The sequence below is a fragment of the Lagenorhynchus albirostris genome, chromosome 2 (assembly GCF_949774975.1).
Source record: "Lagenorhynchus albirostris chromosome 2, mLagAlb1.1, whole genome shotgun sequence".
In the NCBI taxonomy this organism is placed as follows: domain Eukaryota; kingdom Metazoa; phylum Chordata; class Mammalia; order Artiodactyla; family Delphinidae; genus Lagenorhynchus; species Lagenorhynchus albirostris.
The window spans coordinates 35228720-35248659 of NC_083096.1; the positions used below are offsets into that span (position 1 = coordinate 35228720).

Below are 19940 nucleotides of genomic sequence, written 5' to 3' on the forward strand. Positions count from 1 at the left end.
TTGTGGGATTCCCAGGGACTTCCTCGCTTCTGTGTCCCCTCCCCCTGGCCGCACTCCAGTCACCTGTGCTCTTAGGGAGGAGGAAGGGGCTGTGAGTTCCCCTTCCTCTGTGCCTCATCTCCCCTGCTATCATGGTCTCTTTTGGTTACCTTGCTTTAGATTTTTTAAAAGAAAATAAAATTGAGTTGGAGGTGTAATTAGAGAAGGAAGGGCTAGAGAGTAGAGGTGGGGGTGGGCTGGGCCTTCGAACATGTGGCTGACCCTGAGGACCCCGGCCTGGAATGAGGTCTTGCCCCCTCAGTTCCTTGGAGAGCATGGGGATTAGTTTACCTAAAGCCCAGCTCTGATCATGTAGCTTCCCAGCATAAACCCTTCCATGGGTTCCCTTTGGACGCAGAGTTCAGGAGATTTCCAAATCCTTCTCAGATCTGACCCCAGTCTGTTTTTTTCTGAGTGTGTGCTGTGCCTCAGCTTAAGTGGCTTATATATGCTGTTTCCTTATGGGGCTCTGCTTTCCAGCCCCACACCCTCACCCGTGGCCTGTACCCCATTCGTCCTATGTCGCCCTTACCACCCCCACCCCATGCTCCCCGTCCCCAGCCCGTCTGTATCTGCCTCTTCTACCCGGTACACATGCTGCTCCTTCCTTCGTGAAGCCTTTCATGCCAGAAGCAGGTCTCCGCCATCCCTCCCTGTCACACTTGCCAAGACACTCTTACATTTTCTTTCACATTTTAAATGTATTTCTCCATGTGTGAAGTGGAGATATTGGATTGTAAGTTCCTTGAAGACCCACATCTCCATTATTTTTGTATCCTCTTAGTTCTATGTAGCGACTATATGCCGCCATTAAAAAAAAAATTCAGAGAGTATTTTGGCATTGTGCATTATACCTAGCTGCCTCACAAAGGTGTGAAAACTGAGTAATAGTGCATGCTGCCTACATAAGTATAAGGTACTAGCAGTGATCCTCAGGGTGGAGGGGGGTGGCCCTGGGTGAGGGGCAGTATTTGCCTGGGCTCTCTGAGAATGAGCCAGGGCTATAGTGAGGGTCCCCCTAAGTGTCTCTCCCTGCTCTTCCTCCTGTCTGCTAAAAAGCCATTCTCAGGACAGCCTTCTGGGCGTTCTTCCCTTTACCCACTTGGATCTGCTGACTCAAGCTGTCACCTTATGTTTCTGCTAACGGAGTTCTCGTTCTTGTAAGGGCCCTGACCACAGTTTCCCATTGATGCCTCTCCTCCTCCTCCCAGTTCCAGAGCCCCTCCTTTTCCTGTTGTGCTGTGGAGATGACCCTTCTGCCCCTTGGAGAACTTTAACTGAGGGAGGGACAGATGTGGAGCTTGCCAGCTCTCCTACAGTTCTTGGCATCTTCACGTCAGCTCCAGACACAGCAGAGACACACAGATGCGGTCCAAGGTGATCTATCTGTCTGCTGGCCTTGTTCCTGTGTGTTGCAAGAGGACCAGTATTGAGCCTCATGTTGCTGGGACTGAGGTCAAAGGTTTGAACCTCGTGGGACCAGTTAATTCCATGCAGGGGAAACAGAACTGGACTGGCATGTGAGAGACCTACCTGGCTGTGTGGTCCTCAGCAGTCCTTGAACCTTTCTGGGCCTCACTTATTTTCTTCATTCGTAAATGTAAGGGCTCTCCTGTATTGAAGGGCTTTTTTCATTACTGCTGCTGCAACCCCACTGCTGGGAAAACAACCCGATGCTGGGAAAGAACCCGATGCTGGGAGAGAGGTGGTCAGCCCAGGTTCCAGGGATCCCGGGATTGGGTGCCATCCTCTCTGTCCTCACTTTCTGCAGGCCAGTGTTCTTTCACCCTTCTCCGGGCTGTAGTATTTTTATTCATTCAGGCATTCAACCGATGTTTATAGACATGGATTCTTCTCTGTGCCTACCTCCTGTCTTCCCTGCTGACTGGCCATCAGGAGGCCCAGATGTCAAGATTAACCTAGAAGGTCGACTAGTCAGGGTCATCCCCTTGGGTTTAGACCCCTTTAATACCTCTGCTATATGAGATGAGAGGGATTTAGAACAATGAGGGTTGATTCTTTCTTGCAGTTTAGACTAGACCCCTGCCTTTCTAAGTGGGATTTGCCTTAGGGTGCCTTCTAGCCCTCTGAGATCCAAAACAACCCACTACCCAAGAAAATTAATTAGAAATGCCAAGAATGACTTTTGCCACCTCCCTAAGGATAGATCAGAACAGCAGAATGACTTTGATACCTACAACAATCTTCTGTCTTCTGTCTCCTTCAGATCACTGTTGAAAGCTTAGCAACACTGTGAAAGTTTCCCAGATTGGTAACAAGTCTTTATTGAGCAGATATTATATGTATCAGGCATTGTACTAGGTGTTTCACGTACACCCTTGTTAATCCTTAAAATAATACTGCAAAGTAAAAGTCCCCGTTTTACAGAAGAGGAAACATGTTTAGAATCATTCACTCGTTAGCAATTATTTATTGAGCACTTACTAAGTGTTATTTCAGGCTCTGGGGATACATCAGTGTACCAAGCAGACCAAAAAAAAAAAAAAAAAGATCCTGCCTGCATGGAGCTTGCATTCTAGCAGGGGGAGACAGACAGAATATAATCAGATAAATGTCCGATGGTGACAGGTACAAAGGAGAAAGTAAAGGAGGGGAGGAGACCCTGGAAGGCAAGGAACTCGTGTGTGGTGTTGAAATTTCAAATAGGGGCTCAGGGAAGGCTTCATTGTGAAGGCGACATTTGAGTGAGCCCTGGAAGTGATTGGGGTGGGGGCAAGCGGAAGGAATAAAAGTGCAGAGCCCTGAGGCTATTAATGATGGGCGTGCCTAGCCCTAAAACCTGGGTCCCTATAGCTTGCAGAACTGCCTCTCTTAATAGTTCTTCCCTGACTCTGCTATAATTCAGTACTTAGTTGATTCACCTCTTTATTTTATCATCAAATATGTATGGAATGCTTATTTTGTGCAAATTGCTGCAATGATAAGATGGAAGTGCTGCCTTTGGGAACTTAAAATTTAGAGGAGGAGTGAGCACCTTTGCTCACTAGGAATGCAGGTGGCCTGGTGGAGGGCCCGGTGTGCCCTGGAGCTTGCTGCAGTCAGGCTGCTGCCTGGGGGAGCAAGGTCTTCTCCCTTGCTCCCCCAGGATATATATAAAAGGAGTAAATCTAGACTGACCCCCCAAATCTGGACTGTGTGCCTTCACATGTCTTCCCTCTTGACCCTCTCTGACAGAGGCAGTACCTCTGACAGAGGTAGTCCAGGTGGTCTGATTCCAAGTTTTATACATAAAGAGGTTCAGGGAGCCGGTGGTGGGAAAGTGGTAGAATCAGGGCCACAAAGGATACAGAGACTCAGGGTGAGCTCCTTGAGGCCGGAGGGGTCAGGGGTGCGGTCACTTTTGCCTGGTATGGACTCACACCTGTGACAGGGCCCGGGGCCAGTGCAGACAGAAGTTTGGCCAGTGGGAGGAGTAGTTTGAGGGACTCCACTGGGGCTCCCATCTTCTGTTTGCTGAGGGGGGAAGACCCAAGGTCTCCCTAGGGATGTTTCTGGTAATGGGAAATGCTTGGGATTACGTTGACTGGCTATCGCCTGGAGCCGGCGAGGAAGGGGGTGATGAGAAAGGGCTGGCCAGGCTGCAGCTGTGGCTGAGGCTCTTGTCCTCTTCTGGGCCCTCCCAGGGTTTCTCTTTTGCTCTGAGGAGTTGCATCCTTCCTGTGTTGAGCCTCCCAGGTAGACCAGTGGGCAGGTACACTCAGGGTGCTCTCTGAGCCCCAGCTCTGGCCATCTTTGCCTCCAGTCTCTCAGGAGCTGGGTGAGCGGAAGTCAGGGCTCGGGATGGAGCTGACCGTTAGTGAAGATGGGAAAGTGAAGCAATGGGTCAGGTCTGTTTTTTCCTGAGCATGTGCTGTGACAAAGGAAGTTGCAACATTTTTTTTTCTCTCTTTCTTTTTATAGAGCAAGAAGGGGGGAAAATAAGTCTTCCAGTAAACTTCAGAAAAAAGATCTGGTCTTTGAAGGATGGCTGTTCTCCCCCTCCCCCGCAGGGATTTTTTAGTTTGTAGTCTTTCTCCCATCCTTCCTCACCCGCCATCCCTGCCACCGTCCCTCTTCTCTGAGGGCCTGTGTCTCTGCAGCAGGCTGAGCACCTCTCCCGAGCGGAGGCAGTCAGTAACTTGGTCTGAGGGAGCCTTGAGAAAGCATCTTGTCCACTGTGAGTGTGTGTCCAGGCAGATGCTGGCAAAAGGGTCCCGAAACATGGGAGCAGGAATCAAGGCTGAAGGACCACACATGTGAAGCTGGAGTCCTTGGTCAGGTTTGAATTTGGCCTTTGTGCTGTACCTGGGCAGGAATCCAGTTGTGTTTTTTAGTGTGCAGATGATATATTTTCCTGATGAAAACTTTCGAGGTCTGGAAAAGTAGTGGAACTTTTTTTTTTTTTTTGGCGAGATTTATTTCTTCTCCCTTGGATTTCTGTACCCCAGAACAGCCAAAATGTTCCATTACAAACCAGCTTTGAGACTCCACCTTTAGTCAGCTAAGGGATGTTTTAGGTCATCCTTGAGAATGAGGTCTGCTTGCTCTGGGGAAACTGGGTGGTTGCACCAGGCAACAGGCCCCACTGTCCGGGATGGGGTGACGGCTGCTGGCACTGTTGGTGTTAATTGCTTTCTTGGGCAGAGAAGGGCAAAGCCCTGAGGGGTGAAGATTTTTGTTCAGGCTCTTTGTTCTCTGTACCTGTTGTCTCTGGTACAGCTGTCACAGAGCTCCTCCTTTCCTGCTGTTTTCTTTGAATTTAATCTCCCTGTCATCAGGCCGGTCTCTTCAGGCTGGGGATGAGCTCCAAGAGGTGGTAGTGGAAGGAGCAGAGTCACAAGTTTCTTGCTTGTGTAAATCTCAGAGTGAATACATAAACCCTCTTTCGTAGCTAGCCGCACTGGCTGGTCCAGTAGCCACTAGCCACATGTGAGTATTTAAATTTAAATAATTAAATAAAGTTAAAAATTAGTTCCTCCGTAGCACTAGCTACATTGCAAGTGCTCAAGGGTCACGTAGAGCTAGTGACTATCGTGTTGGGCAGCGCAGATAAGAGAACATTCTATCATTGCAGAATGTTCTCTCAGACAGTACCAGGCTCTGAGGTCATCATTCTACACCCTGGTAAAGATTTAGCGGAGCTGGAAGGGGATTTGTGTAAGAGCATGAGGAGAGGTTTTGGGGCCCAGTCGAGAGGGTAAAAAGAAGGTGATCATTTAGAAAGGGACTTTAAATAGTATTTTGTTTGTCTTGTTTAGGGCTGCATTCCAGCAGATGATCATCTAGCCCAGTTGCTCCCAGCCAAGTCGACTGTCAGAATCACCTGTGGGTAACATTTGAAAATACAGATTCCTGAACTCCACTCTTTGTATCTTATTGTACAAGACTACAGAGGTGGTGTTCAGGAATGTGTGTTTTTGTCTGTGATAATTATCTGTGTTTGGCAACCTTTTGAATCTATTCTTAAATTCCTCCAGTGTTAGGGGAGCTTATCCCTTTTCAAGAAAACCTTACTCTTAAAATATTTTTTTTTCTGGTTTTAAAGTTTTATGTTTGGAGGTTCCTTAAAAAACTAAAAGTAGAATTATCATATGACCCAGCAATCCCACTACTGGGCATATACCCTGAGAAATCCATCATTCAAAAAGATACATGCACCCCAATCAATGTTCATTGCAGCACTATTTACAATACCAGGTCATGGAAGCAACCTAAATGCCCACTGACAGATGAATGGATAAAGAAGATGTGATACATATATACAGTGGAATATTAGCCATGAAAAGGAACGAAATTGGGTCATTTGTAGAGACATGGTTGGACCTAGAGACTGTCATACAGAGTGAAGTAAGTCAGAAAGAGAAAAACAAATACCGTATATTAACGCATATATGTGTAATCTAGAAAAATGGTACAGATGAACCGGTTTGCAGGGCAGAAATAGAGACACAGATGTAGAGAACAAACGTATAGACACCAAGGGGGAAAGCGTGGGGGGTGGTGGTGGTGGGATGAATTGGGAGATTGGGATTGACATGTATACACTGATGTGTATAAAATAGATAACTAATAAGAACCTGCTGTATTAAAAAATATATAAAATGCAAAAAAAAAAAGTTTTATGATCACCAAGTCAAAATTTAGTTCCCTGAAGTTGTATCATCCCTTGGTGCTAGTGGTGTTTTCTGGAGCCTCACAGAACGCATCAGTCACATCTTCCTCACTCGGCCTTCTGCAGATAATTGCGCAGGGCTGTGTGTGCTCCTCTGCTGCCCCAGCGTCATGGCAGGGTTTCAGACTACTTGACCTGCCAGGGGCCCTAGAGAGATGCAGAGATGTGACATCATTCCCAGGATTCTTCTGATCATCAGGCCTTGCTGAGAGATTGAGGAAAGGTCCACATCTCAGTGGACCCTGACAGTGGAGAGTCCTAAGGGTCATCCAGCTGGTACAGGCCGTGCGTACCTTCCCCCTCTTTACATCCTGCTTCATAGGAAGGAGTCGCTGTTTCTCTGCATGGTTAATGCTTGCTTTTTGAGGCCACTGATCTGGTTTTCTTCAGAGGCATTGAGAGACTCAGCCATCTGTACCCAGGCAGATGTGACCACAAACATTACTTCTATTTAGAGACCTTCAGTGGCCTCCCCTTGCCTCCAGTGTGTCCCTCGAACTCCTAAACATGGTGTTCAGGCAAGCTGGCTTTGACCTTTCTTTCTTCCCCCACCCCAACACGCACACACACACGCACACGCACACACACGCATGTATGCGCACGTCTCTCTTTCTCTCTCTTTTTCTCTCTCTCCTTCCAGGAGAGGAGAGGGCTCCATCCCACTCTGCAGTGCGTTCTTCTGCTTCCAGATCTTCTTTTGCACCATTCACTTCTTCATCCTTTTATTCCTGGTGGAATTGTGTTTCTCCTTCGAGGCTTAGATCTTACCTGTCCCCCCACCCCCAATTCCAGGCAGAATACGTTTCTGCCCTATACTGGTGGTAGCTCACGCGAGCTCTGTGACTGCTCTGAATTTAAATTATGGTCACTCCCATATCTCGGCCTGCTGGATTCTGAGCCCCTTGAGGACAAGAGTGTGTCTCGTTCGTTTGGTGTCCGCGAGTGCAAGCACAGTGCCAGGCTCTTAGCTTAGCTGCACTGTACCCACAGAAGTGGGTTAGCTTCTTGCCTGTTTGTCTTCTTCTGGATTCTGACGAGACTGCCACAGAGGAGCTGAAGCCTCTTTTCCAGCACCAGCATTTTTACCCCCAGTGGCCTTGGGCCTTATCAGCTTGGATGAAAAAAGTACTGTTTAGCAGCTGATAATTAACGAGCAGAGCAGAGCCTTGGCTGCCTCAGAGGCAAAACTGGTATTTAAACAATAAAGTTTTTAAAATCAAGAATTAAAGTGTCAGCTTCAGAAGCCACTACATCCAAACACAAGCCCTCCCAGTTAGAGAAGGTAAGTGGAATAATGGAGCCAAAGAATTCTTTGTAGCCTGAGAGGTCCAGGGGGAAGAGGCCGGGGCGGGGGTGGGGGGATCGGGGGGGGGCATGGGGGTGGTGGTGGCAGGAGCGGGAAAGGGGCTTTTCTGTTTCTGCTCTTGGAGGTGGGGTCTGGGATTGCTTGGGGAGATGGGGGGATGCTTCACTAGAAAGAGCTCTCAGTGTTCCCTTTCACTCCCAGTTTCTATAGATTGAACTAATTTTGCTAGGTGGGCAAAAAGAGAAATTTGGAAAGGTAGGGTAGGAATAAACTGGACTTTTTCCTAAGGTGATGAAACATGCACTTTTGTATTCGGTGATAGACGGAGACTGTTCAGTATTACCTCGTGGGATCTCACCTTGTTTCCTTCTGATGCTACTAGGGTTGGGAGGGAAGAGCTGACGTAGGGCTTCCTCCCTTCTTGGGTCAGAACCAGAGCCTGAGGAGTTCCCCAGCCTCTTGGTGCTGCCCAGATACTAACCACGATCTGCATCTCCACTGAAGGTGTTCTAAGAAATATGCATGCCAGGAGCAGTCCGTGGCTTCAGAACAAGGGCAGAGGTTTTAAGAGGCTTCCTGTGTGAGGGGTGGCGGGCTGGAGAGTGCCTTCAGCTTGTCATCAGGGGGCACCTGCCTCTATGCTCAGCTGCAGAGGTCAGTGGGTGATGCCCTTTCAGAGTCTGCTTTATTGTGAATGAAACAGAAAGCCCACACCAAGAAACCAGAGAGGCTCCTGAAGGGGCTTTTCGACAAGTTCACCCCAGCGTACACAGCCTCTGTTTTTCCAACGCAAAGGAAGGATCTGTCGGACAAACCATTTTTTTTCGGGGGGCACTACTTCCAGGTCCAAGAGATGGTCTGAGATATATAGTTTGAATATAAAAATACTGTACTTTCTGGGAGATGTTGACAGTTAATGTCATGTCTGAGTGTCTTGTCACTCTCATGATGAGGGGAAGGTTGGATGAGAACCCTTGCTAGTCGAGCTTGGTTAGCCTGCTATTCTTTTAAGGTTTCTCTTTGGGAATTGGTGGTATTAGTGGCTGAGCTCACCCAGACCATGTGTGAGACTTATGGTGGTGGCCTCTCCCTGACCACAGGTGTGTACGTTGAATGCAGTCACCCAGTTACCATTATGGACAAATGCAAAACAGTTGGGGGAGTGTAGGGGGAGACTTGGTAAGGGAATAAAACCAGCTGGCTTATCTGGCGTTGAACCCTTGTCCTTGGTGACATAAGCACATATGATTCACAGCCAATGTTGGCTTGAGTGTGTGCAGAGGTTCAGTCTTTTGGATGAAGTTCTAATGGTCCTTGCGGAAGCTTTGTCACCGGTTGAACTGAATTGTGAAGATACCACAGCGCATGCGCGCTCGTGAATCTGTTCATTCATCTGTTCACTGGAAGCTTATTGAGGGGGGAACATGTAAGCAAAATATTTCTTATATATTCCAAACGGTAGAAGAGCTGCATACTGGGGACTGGGTGAGCATGGAAGAAAGAGCCACCCATTTCTCCAAACACCAGACAGGCTTGGAATGTGTTGGTGCATCACCAACCCTGAGACACTCTGTGATCAGATGAATCTGGGAAACATTCTGCAGTGCACATTAACATTCTAAAGGCTCTGAGACGTTCTGTAGTAAAAGAATCTATTTGACTGCGTATAACCTGGTGCTTCTGACACATTTAGGGCCCCCTTTTTACCTATCACTTATTAACATCCTACAGAATACTATTTGAGAAATGGCAGTACGGTCTCCCTGCTCTGGGAAAACTGTCCAGTGATTCAGAGAAAAATTCACCTGACTATATGTTAACACAGGTTTGAGAGGCTTAAAAAACTGTGTGTGTGCATGCTGGGGGTGTGGCAGAGAAGGGCCCCTGGCAGGTGGCTTCCATTGAAGTTGGCCTGTCTGCATTCCTGCTGGCTTTGTGCTTCTGGAGAAGGCTTTTGTCCTGGCTTGAACATACTGAATAGCAGTTACATCTGTCATGCCTGGGAAGTGGCAGTGTGCAGTTTGGGGGGGGGGAAGCGGGGAGGGGGGCGACGACAAGCAGTGAGCAGACACCCCTGCTTGAGGCCCAGGCTGCTGAGAGCTCCTCACCATCGGAGAAGGGAGGGCCTGCTGATCCGGAGGCAGCTGCTTGCTAGGACTGGAAGTGTAAGGGCACAGGAGTTAGCTCCCTTAGCTCTGTGCGTCCTCCTTGTCTGATGGGGCAGGACTTTGAACCTTGAGGTGGCAGTGTGGGAGAAACAGGTGGGCTGGATATTTCCTTCCCTCCCCACCATCCAAGGGCATCTGGAGGGCAGACCAGGGTGGAAAGGCACTTGGCTTTTCATCACCCGGGGGAACTGAGGTGAAGGCATTTTGGTTTAAATTTAAGAAAGAATTCAGAATTGGGAAGTGGATTTACTAAATAAAGTTTGTGGAGTTTTAAAATTCAAGAGTCTCGGCTAGAATTCTTTTCAGACCGTTGGTGACTTGTCGGTGGTCCCCCTGATGGCCGGCTCCCGAGGAAGGCCTCACTGGCTTCTTCACTTGGAACAAACCCAGGCCCAGGGAGTTCCCAAGCCCACTGTGGGCCTCTGCGGCCTCCTGGTGCAGCTTTGCACGGAGGTCATGGTTGCTTACAAGGAAATTAACCACTGAGGGAAAAAGGGAATGTTAGTGGGAATCAGTCCCTCTTCCTGGAGATTATGCACTTCCAATGTAGGTAGAGCTCAGTGTCATGAAAACAGGCCCAGGATTTCCTGTTTGTAAGTATGTATGTATTTATATTTTTATGTTCTGTTTCCTCTTTTGACCTCCCCAAAGGGAAGGGAGGTAGTCTGTCCTCAGGAACTACGGTGAGCTGTCCCTCATCTCCCAGCTTCTCTGGCCATCTCCCTGTCTTACCTCAGCCACAGCCACAGCAGCGGCCTGGCGTTGCTCAGATGGGGGGAGGAGCAAACCCAGGCCCTCTGGTTGTTGCCTGTGGGAGTAGAGAAAGGGCAGATGCTGCCCTCAGTGCCCCCTGAACAGGAAGTCTGGGTGGGCTGGGCTTTGGTTTGGGAAGCAGGAGTATTAGCTGCTGCCGCCAACTGGGGTTGTGTTTGCAGACTCCCAGGCTCTGGCGTCCCCAGAGGGACCAGTAGCTCTGAGCCCTGAGGACTGGCGGCCCCCAGGGAGGGAGCCCTTGCCAGGAACCTCTGGTGGGTCTTGGGTAAGGGTGGAGGGGGGCTGGGCAGTAGGAGAGGAGAAGGGGTGGCTCCTCCCTCTCACATCAGCTGGGATGCAGCACCACCGCTGGGAATGCATTCCCGCCACTTCTGGGCAAATTGGTCACTGTGGAAATTCTTTCTTACTCCAGGGTGGAGCTTTCCTTGTTTAGAAGAACCTTCAGATGTGTTCTTTCCAGGTCCTGGCAGTGAGGCACTAAGCTGTTGACCTGCTGCCCCCTCAAGGCTAGAAGGCAGGGCAGTGTCTGAGCCCCATTCCTGTCATCTCTCCTTCTTGTTCTCCCTTCACCTGTCCTTCTGTCTTCACCTGATTCTAGCCTGGTGCGTAGTAGGCATGGATTGGGGGAGGGGTGGCACAGCACGCCTGGTGTTCCTCTTTATCACAGGTCCTAGCCTTGTTGGGTCTCCATTTCCTGTCATGGCCCTCCTTGCATCTGGGACGCATTTGGACCTAGACAGGGTGTCCTGTTGTCCTGCATGATGAGGATTCCAGATTTCCCCTAGGTGATTGGCCACAGTTATTCCAGGGGAGGAGTGGGATTTCCCCCACCCTCAGGCACTCCAGGCTCCTATAAGAGTCTTGACCTCCAAGCAGCCTGCCCCCCACCCCCTCCCCACAAGGAGAATGGTAGGAAGGAAGTCGTGCTGGAAGTTGTTTTTTGGTTTGTGAGGTAACTGTCTTTGGTTTGAGAAGCACATAACATATCCTTCTTCCCTTTAAGGTCTGAGGCCAAAAGTACTAGATTCTCTGGTTTCCAGGGAAACCAGAATGGATAAGGCAGAGAAAGAAGGGACTGGTTGTAGGTACTGAAATCTAAGAGGGGTTCCTGGGGTCTCCTGTACTTTTCCAGGGAATGTATGTGGTCTTCTCAGGGCCCTGGGTTGTACCCCTCACTCCATCAGCAGCCAGTGTGGAACCTTGGCAAACGTCCTAAACTCTCTGCACCCTAGTTTCCACGTGCCTGAGTGAGGATCTTGTCGGCCGCAACCGGATTGTGACTTTAAAGGGCTATGGAATATGTGAAAATTGAACACATTTTCAGGTTATATTACCTACCTAGAAAGAGAGAATCATATCAAAGAATTTAGCGTCAGAAGAAACCTTTGCCCTCAGGTAGGCTAGGCTTATCTAAGATTCCACAGAGGAGGGGACAGAGTGCAGGTTCTCAGCAAGGTAACTAACTGTAGAGCTGGCACTAGAAGTAGGCCACTCAGCTTTCCGGCATCTCCTTCTTTCACTTGGCCAACTCCAGGACATGCGTCCTCCGGGTGGAGAGCCAGAGTAGGCAAATCATACCACAGAAAATCTGACAGTCTTGTATGCAGTCAGGTTTACATGGTCTATGCTATTGTGGGCAGGGGAGCAGGGATAGTCAAGTAGATAATCTTCAAATTATTGAAATTGGACTTTTCAAAATATCAGTGACTTCTTTTGTTTTTCTCCAGCAAATACATCTCCTTAATTCTCTTGGGTTTCCGTAATGTTCTGTGTCCCAGAAACCTGCTGGGTCTTGGGGGGCAGGGTGCTTCTGCTCATTGGTTCAGTGTTTGCGGTGGATAATCCACAAAGTGGAGTATTCTCGTTCAGACAGAGCTATTTGTACCCAGTCCCTTCTTTTGAGTACATACTGATACGATAGCAATCTTCTTGTTGTGGGAAACTTGCCTGTAGGAAAGTGGCTGGAGCTTGCTGCAGCTCTAATTGCATCTCTGCATCCTTTGGTTCCTGTCTAGAAACATGGTTCGCAAAGATGTGGTGAATAGTTGACTGTCAGAGCTGGTCCCTTCACTGTCCAGGGGTGAATACCAAGGCCAGAGAGGGGCAGGGCTAGAGTCCGATAGTGATGGAGCTTGTCCCATGGGAACAAGAACTTACGACAGCAAAGGTCTGAGCACTAACCTCACATATCCTCCATCTTGGCTAAGATTGCCTGTCCCCAGGTCAGCTGCGCCTTTTGCAGTTCTGCCCTTGAGAGGCCCCTGTGCTGTCTGAAGGCCCTCTTCTCCCCCTTGCTGCTGTCCTCCCATGACCTCCCGGCCACCTCTTCTTTCCCTAGTGCTCCCTATTGGCTGTTACTTCCTCCACCGCCCCCCCACCTTTATTATGAAATACTTTAAAAGGCAGTGAACTTGAAAGAACTGTGCAGTGAACACCCATATACACAACGACCTAGATTCTACCATTAACATTTTACTCGCTTTCTCATGTCTTTCTCCATGTTTCCATCTCCCTATCCATTTATCAGCCTATCTTATTTTGGGAATGCATTTTATAGTAAGTGGCAGACATCAGTACCGTTTGCCCTTAAACATAGCATACGTAGGCATTAATTAGAGTTCAATGTTTGTTCATGCGTTTAAGTAATTTTTTTTTGGTGGTAAAATTTATATAGCAGTGAAATGCTCAGATTTTAAGTGTATCATTTGACGAGTTCTGATAAATGCTTCCATCTGTGCAACCTGAACCTGTGTCAAGGTAGAGAACAAAAAATTTTATTACCCTGGTAAGTTCCCTCATGCTCCTTCCCAGGCAATCACAATTCTGGTGCTTGTTTCACTAGAGATTAGTTTTGCCTGTTCTGGAATGTCCTATAAATAGAATAATCACAATGAACTCTTTTATGTAAAGTTCATCCACCTGGTTACCTGCATTGGTAGCCCGTTCCTTTCTATATGGAGTAGTTTTCCGTCGTATGGTTATGATACAGTTTGCTTATCCATTCTTCTTCGGAGCATTTCCAATTTTTGGCTGTGATGAATAAAGCTCCTATGAATGTTCTTGCACAGGTCGTTTTGTGGACATAATGTTTTCATTTCTCTTGGGTCAATACCTAGGAGTGGGATTGCTGGGTCAAAGGAGGCTGTTAATTTCTTGTTCCTGAAATTACACCCTGTATTCTGCACCCAAGATCGTGAGTATTAGAAAGTGCCTTATTGCTCATCTAGATTATTCTTTCACTCAATGTAGGCATCCCCTGAGAGCCCACCTGAGAGCCTCTGCTTGAGTGTTTCCAGGGATAGGGAGCTTACTACCTTACAGGCCCCCGCTATTGGGGGATAGCTCCTTTTAATTTCTGCCTTGGGGAGCCACATAGGGCAAGTCTAATAATTTAGCCTTCTTTGTGACAGCCCTATAGAATTTTGGGACTGTTAATCACATTCAGTCCCTCAGCTGCTCCTTCGGGGTTTCTCTTCTTCAGGATAATTGTCCCAGTTTATTGACCCGTTTCTCCTGTGACTTGCTTCTCAGACCTTTTATGCACTGCTCATCATTCTTTGGAAGTTTAATACTTTTTTTTTGCTTAGCAGGTGACACTGGATTCTAGATGTGGTCTGAGAGGTACAGAGTGTGGTTGGATCTGGACTCCTGTCTTGATCTAGGTACTTGATCTGCTAGTGAACTGAAGGTGATGCTGACTCTTTGGCAGCCACGTCATGGTGTTGGATCAGATGAGTTAATGTTCGTAAAAAAATACCGCAAATCTAAGGTGATATTAAGGTACTCATGCAGCTCAAAGTCGTTTAGACAGAGCCTCTGATATTAATAGCATCTACTGTGTACCTTCTGCTTGCCATCATCCTGTTTAATCTTTGCCACCACTTTATGAGAAAGGTGCTATTAAAAAGAACTTAATAAAAACTATTTGGTTTAACACAGGGCTTGTCAGCTTTGGCACTATTGACCTTTTGGATCAGATAATTCTTTGTTGTGGGGATTGTCCTGTGCTTCTTAGGAATTAGCATCCTTGGCCTCTACCCACCAGATCCCAGATGCAGCCCTCTCTGTGCCCTGCCAAGTTGCGACAATCAAAAATGTCTCCAGACATTTTCGGATGTCTCCTGTGGGGGAAAATCATCTCAGGTTGAGAACCATTGCCACGGTGTAGAACTTAGTCATTGAAATAATTTAAATAATGTAGCTCTTCCTGAAGGGTAACCACTGCTACACCTTAGCATATATACTTCCCTATTATGTTCTTTGTAAGGGCAGTCCTTGCTTTTCACAGTTACAATATACATGAATTTCATTTATCACAGTTTAGTTAAATAACACCGGTCTCCCAACAGCATGGTTCCAATTCCAGTTGCCATGGTATATGAACTCTGAGTGATTGCATAGAGTACAAACTTTGCTACTAGCTCTTCAGTCCACAAATCACTAAGTACCTAACAGATGTTTGTTATGATCAGTGACCAGTCACAGCCCTTCTTTCAGAGTCTGTTGGTCGTGGTCACCGCCCATCTGTTGTTGAGTTCTCACATACACAGGACGGTGTGCAGTTGTGTTGCCTCCTTGTCCCCTAGCGATAAACTCGTGTGACATTTTACAAAAATGGATAATCAAAAGAGGAAATTGCCCACCGTTGATGAAATTTCAGCAAAGAAATGAAAAGTGAAATTCCATAACTGAACATAAGTGAAATTATAGAATAAATAGCTGATTGTAGGAATGTTGACATTGCCGCTGTGAGACTCTGCGTATGCAGCCAGAGGAACTTGGTGAAGGCAAACTCGTTGACACAGTGGTTGTGATGCAAAGGATGAAGAAGTTCTAGAGGGAGTGACACTGGGGAAAAAAACTTCACGTTGAAGGCACTCTTGGAGATATTTTGCAACATTGAAAGCACAAAGGATAAAATGTTGGAAACTGATCCAAACTTAGAAAGGAGCGTGGCAGTTTGCAAAGGCGATGCTTGCTCGGTATTGTGTGTTAAATAACAAAAAGGCAAGCCCTGTTCAGAGGGCTCTGGATGAGTCTTTACAAAGCAACAAAACACTCATTCTCAATGTCTGATATTTTTTAGTTACAGTGTGCTAAATAAATATTAGTTTTATACTAAATATTTTTTTTTCATTTCTCTATTCATTTATAGCTGACAGTAAAAGAGTTTTTAATGTTTTGACAAAAATTTCTAAAGGTCATGGAACAATCTTAATTTTCCCCATTGATGATTAAGATTGCTTTGTGTGGTCATTTGTATGGTTTCATGTCACTAAGTAAAGCAAAGGCTGTCTATAGTTACAAAAGTTTGGGTAAATACACGTGCGCGCATGCGTGCGTGCACACACACGTACGTCTGCTTTTTCTTTTTCAAAACATTTTACAAAAATGGGACCAGACTACATGTATCAATCTGCAGCGTGCCTTTTTCATGGAAGGATATCTTTTTTGGAGAAGTTTTGATCTCATTTGTCTGGATCTACTTCCTTCTGTTCTATAATTGCCTATTGTTTAATGCACCATTATGGGTATACCATATTTATTTGACCAGTATCTATTAATGGGCATTTAGTTTATCTCATTTTTTTTTCCCCATTTGAAATGCACTTGACCCTTGAACAATGTGAGGGTTAGGGGTGCTGACCATGCAGTCAAAAATCCACGTATAACTTTGCAGTCGGCCCTCTACATCTGCAGTTCTGCATCCGTGGAATCAACCAACTGGGGATGCTGTAGTACTGTAGTACGTATTTATTGGAAAAAATCCGCATGTAAGTAGACCTGTGTAGTTTAAACCCATGTTGATCAAGGATCAACCGTAATGCTAAAGCGAGTATCTCTGACAGATACTATCATTAGCCCCATTTAATGGATGAAACAATGGAGATTAGAAAGTGAAGGGAGTTCCCGGTGGTCCAGTGGTTAGGACTCTGTGCTTCCACTGCAGGGGGCCCGAGTTCCATCCCTGGTCAGGGAAATTATTAAAAAAAAAAAAAGGCAGAAAGAAAGCGAAATAACTGCCTAAGGTCAGGCAGCTACTAAGCTTAGAGCTGGCTTGAATTTAGGATAGTCTAATCGCAGGGCCCTTGCTTTTAACAGTGCTCTATAGCTTCTCTTCTCTTAGAAGTAGCTTTTAACAACAGAAACAACAATATCACCAACAAACAGTAGTAAAGTTTATTGAATTAAGTACAATTCTAAGTGCAAGTACATTATTGTTATTTTTACTAAACAACAACCCTATACAGCAGGTACTATTATTATCCCTGTATTACAATGAAGGCAACTGGAGGTATAAGTTAGGAAACTTCCAGGATCTCATGGTTAGTTAATGGAAGAACTGAGACTCACCCAGGCAGCCTGGCTTCAGAGCCTTTGCTCTCGCTCATCGTGTGGTATGGATCTGACTTGAGAAAGGTCTCTCTCATCACAGGCCGTTATAGATGATTTTTTGAGCCCCAACATGTGGCTTTTTTAGGGGGTCACTTTGACCCGTATTTTCACCTACTGTGATCTGTAAAAAATCTGTTACCCGGCACACTCCAATTTTGGGGTCACTTGCAAGTCTGATGAGCTTGCTGTCTACTATGTCTTCAGCCAGCTTATTGGTAAAATTCTAGGCAAAGCCAAAGATTGCATGCCTTGGTTTGTCGCTGGAGGTGTTCTCTGGGTTTAGTCAACAAGCAAATATTGAGTACGTCCATAATGCCATGTATTAGACCCAGGATTAGGAATCAAAAGGTGAACAAGACATGGTCCTAGTCTCCAAAAGGCACACGGTCTATTCAGCAGGAGGAGGACCAGTCTTGTAAATAACACTAGTGAGTGCTGCAGTAAGAGTTTAACAAGAGCCTTGTGGGAGCAGAGAGGAAAGAGGGCTGACTGTGCCTGGAAGTCACCAGGGAGGATTCACAGAAGAGGTGACATTGCGCTGGCGCTCAAAGGATGCAAAGACGTGGAGTCGTGACAAGGCATGGCATGTTTGAGGACAGTGAAGTTCAGTGTAGCTTAAATAGAATGTGTTAGGAGGTGGGGGCAGAGATATTATGGCTAGGAGTTAGGAAAGACCAAGCTAAGGAATTTGGGTTTTATCCTCTTAGCCAATGGACATCTTTAAAGAAGAAAATGTCCTGCTCAGATTTGCCTTTCAGGGATTGATGTGGGATGTATTGGAGAGCAGATTAAGTCTACTGTCTAGAAACCAGTTAGAAAGCGCATAAAATAAAAGGGAACCAAGCAAGCGGCAGCAAGACTGGAAAAGGGAAGATTAGATTTGGGAGATATTTCCATAGACAAAATTGGATTGGTTCTGTGGGTGAGGGAGGGAGAGAAGCTGCAGATGACTACTTCAGGATTTATATGTGGGAACCTGGCTACATGGTGATGTCATTGTCATTTACTGAGACTGGGCAACAAGTCAGAGGGAGCAGTGAGTTCAGTTTGGTGCATGTTCAGCCTGTCCTAGGTCCATTAAATAACACTTTTATTATTGGTCATTTATAACAATTACAAATATCAAAATGCTTTGTCATCTCACCCCCTCTTTCTTTGTCATCCCAAAGGTCTGGCAGGAGACTTTGTCCATGTACTTTGTAGAAGTCAAGGACCCTGGTATCTGTTATTTGTTTGGTCTATAATTTAGTAACCCTGCTAGAAAAGGTAACAAGACAAGTGTGCCATGGCTTCTTAGGGAAGCAGGCTGCGTTGTGAAGGTCCAATTCATGATCTGCTCCAGAGCTCTGCCAGAGACAGATGTGAAGTTAAGCAGTTCTTCTTCTTAACAGTTCTGTGTACATATTGTTTCTTTTGCCTTGACTCTGTTTCCTTCACTAGACTGAACTCCTTGAACCCCCTGGTGCCTGGAGCAGAGTGGGTACTGAGGGAATGCTAGCTGCCCAAAAGCAGGGCGTTGCCTGTTTTCCCCATGGCCCCTCAGTGATTACCAGCGGTGGTTCGGGAATCATACCTGCAGGTTCCTACTGTATCCCGGGATGTGATTCTTCTAAGACCGGCGTCTTTTAACTCAGTCATCTTTGGGTGATTATAAGTTGGTTGGTTCTTGGGCCATCTTGGATTTGAGGTTTCCCTTAAGTATGTCCCAATTTGAAGTGCTTTCTCCTTGCTAGAAAAAAAGGAACACTTTGGAGATGAACATTCCCCCCTTCTCTGTCATTTTGGTAGATTAGAGCCTCTGTCCCCATGAGGGGCCCACTTCCTCCCTGCTGCTTCTTACAGCTTTGCATGTAGCCTTTAGCCACATTTCTCATAGTTCTTGCATTTTCACAAGCTCTGCTTATGCTGTTTTATGAGCCCACACCACTCTCTTTGGGTCTGTCCTGGATTATGGGCAGGTGCTCGTGTCTTTGGACACATCCTTAGAGCCCCCCCTGTGCATGGCCTTGCCATTGGCAGCTGCTTCCTCCTGGTTCCTTTTTCCGGGATTATCATGCTTTAGATGATCAGAATCCACTTGTTGGAGGCCAGGCCTTGTCCTTCAAATTGCCTCCCTTTTGGGATCTCTGATCATGCTATTCCTTTGTCTCAACTTCTAAATACTGTTTTTCTGGAAGTCTAGGCTAAACAATTGTTTTTGTCCTAAGGCTTTTTCTTCCCTCCTTTGAACTCTGAATTGACAAGTTTACTTCCTCCCAATGTGGGATTCTTGTTATTATTGTTTTGCTAATTAAGGTTTTGTTTGTTTTTTTAAACATAATTTACTAGATTTTGCTTTCTGGTCAGAATCAAGTTCTGGGTAGCAATTCCCTTCTTCCATCTTCAGCTGTGTGAGAGGCAAACTCTTTAGTAAGGCAAGACAGGAATGTATCAGGCGCCCTGCTCTTGGCATAAAAAGACTTAGTCTCTCTCGCAGATGTCCTCGTGCTCATGGTGGGTGATTTGAGTTCTGTCTTGCATCTGGGCCATTTTGTAAACTGTGTAGGAAAGAGTGGTTCATATCTTCTACCACGTTACCACAATAGCTACTTATTGTTCTTTTTCCTTCTCTCTTCACGCAGCTGTCCTCCAGTCTTAGGTGTGTGTAATTGTTGTCAGGGGCGGGGTGTGTGTGTGTGTGTGATTTGTAAGACCCTTCTCCTCTACTTTCTCTCTCAACTCCCTCCACCTCCTGTTAGATCTGTTGATTAAGGTATACATGCCTTGAGTCTCATTCCGCTAAACTGGGGTGATGAAGATGAGTGGCATTTATCACTTCCAATTGAAAATTTATATTTGCTTTGTCAGTTGTATAGGGTCAAATGGATGGGAGCTACGTGTGGACCAGAAGCTGTGTTCGTGACCTCCTTCTGTCTTATTTTCTCTTAATAGTCCATCTCTGTGGGTTTCGTAAAGTCATACCTACATACTACAAAGAGCAGAGCATTTTTTCTCCCTGCTCAGATTTTAGCTTACAGCCAACTTGGGAGAGCCTAGTGTGTTTCCTTCCTCCTGTCATCTACCCTGTGTCCTGGGGAAAGATGCC

The 19940-nt window shown here is 46.5% G+C and overlaps 1 protein-coding gene and 1 long non-coding RNA gene across 2 annotated transcripts in view; both read left to right on the forward strand.

The window, feature by feature from the left end:
• Positions 1-19940, forward strand: part of MAPKAPK2 (MAPK activated protein kinase 2) — a 45285-nt gene that overhangs the window by 9982 nt on the left and 15363 nt on the right. The gene's annotated exons all lie outside the window — the stretch shown is intronic.
• LOC132509295 (uncharacterized) lies at positions 1319-14177 on the forward strand. The gene is made up of 3 exons (XR_009536948.1): positions 1319-1416; positions 5298-5364; positions 14050-14177. It is a non-coding gene; the product is annotated as an uncharacterized LOC132509295 (long non-coding RNA).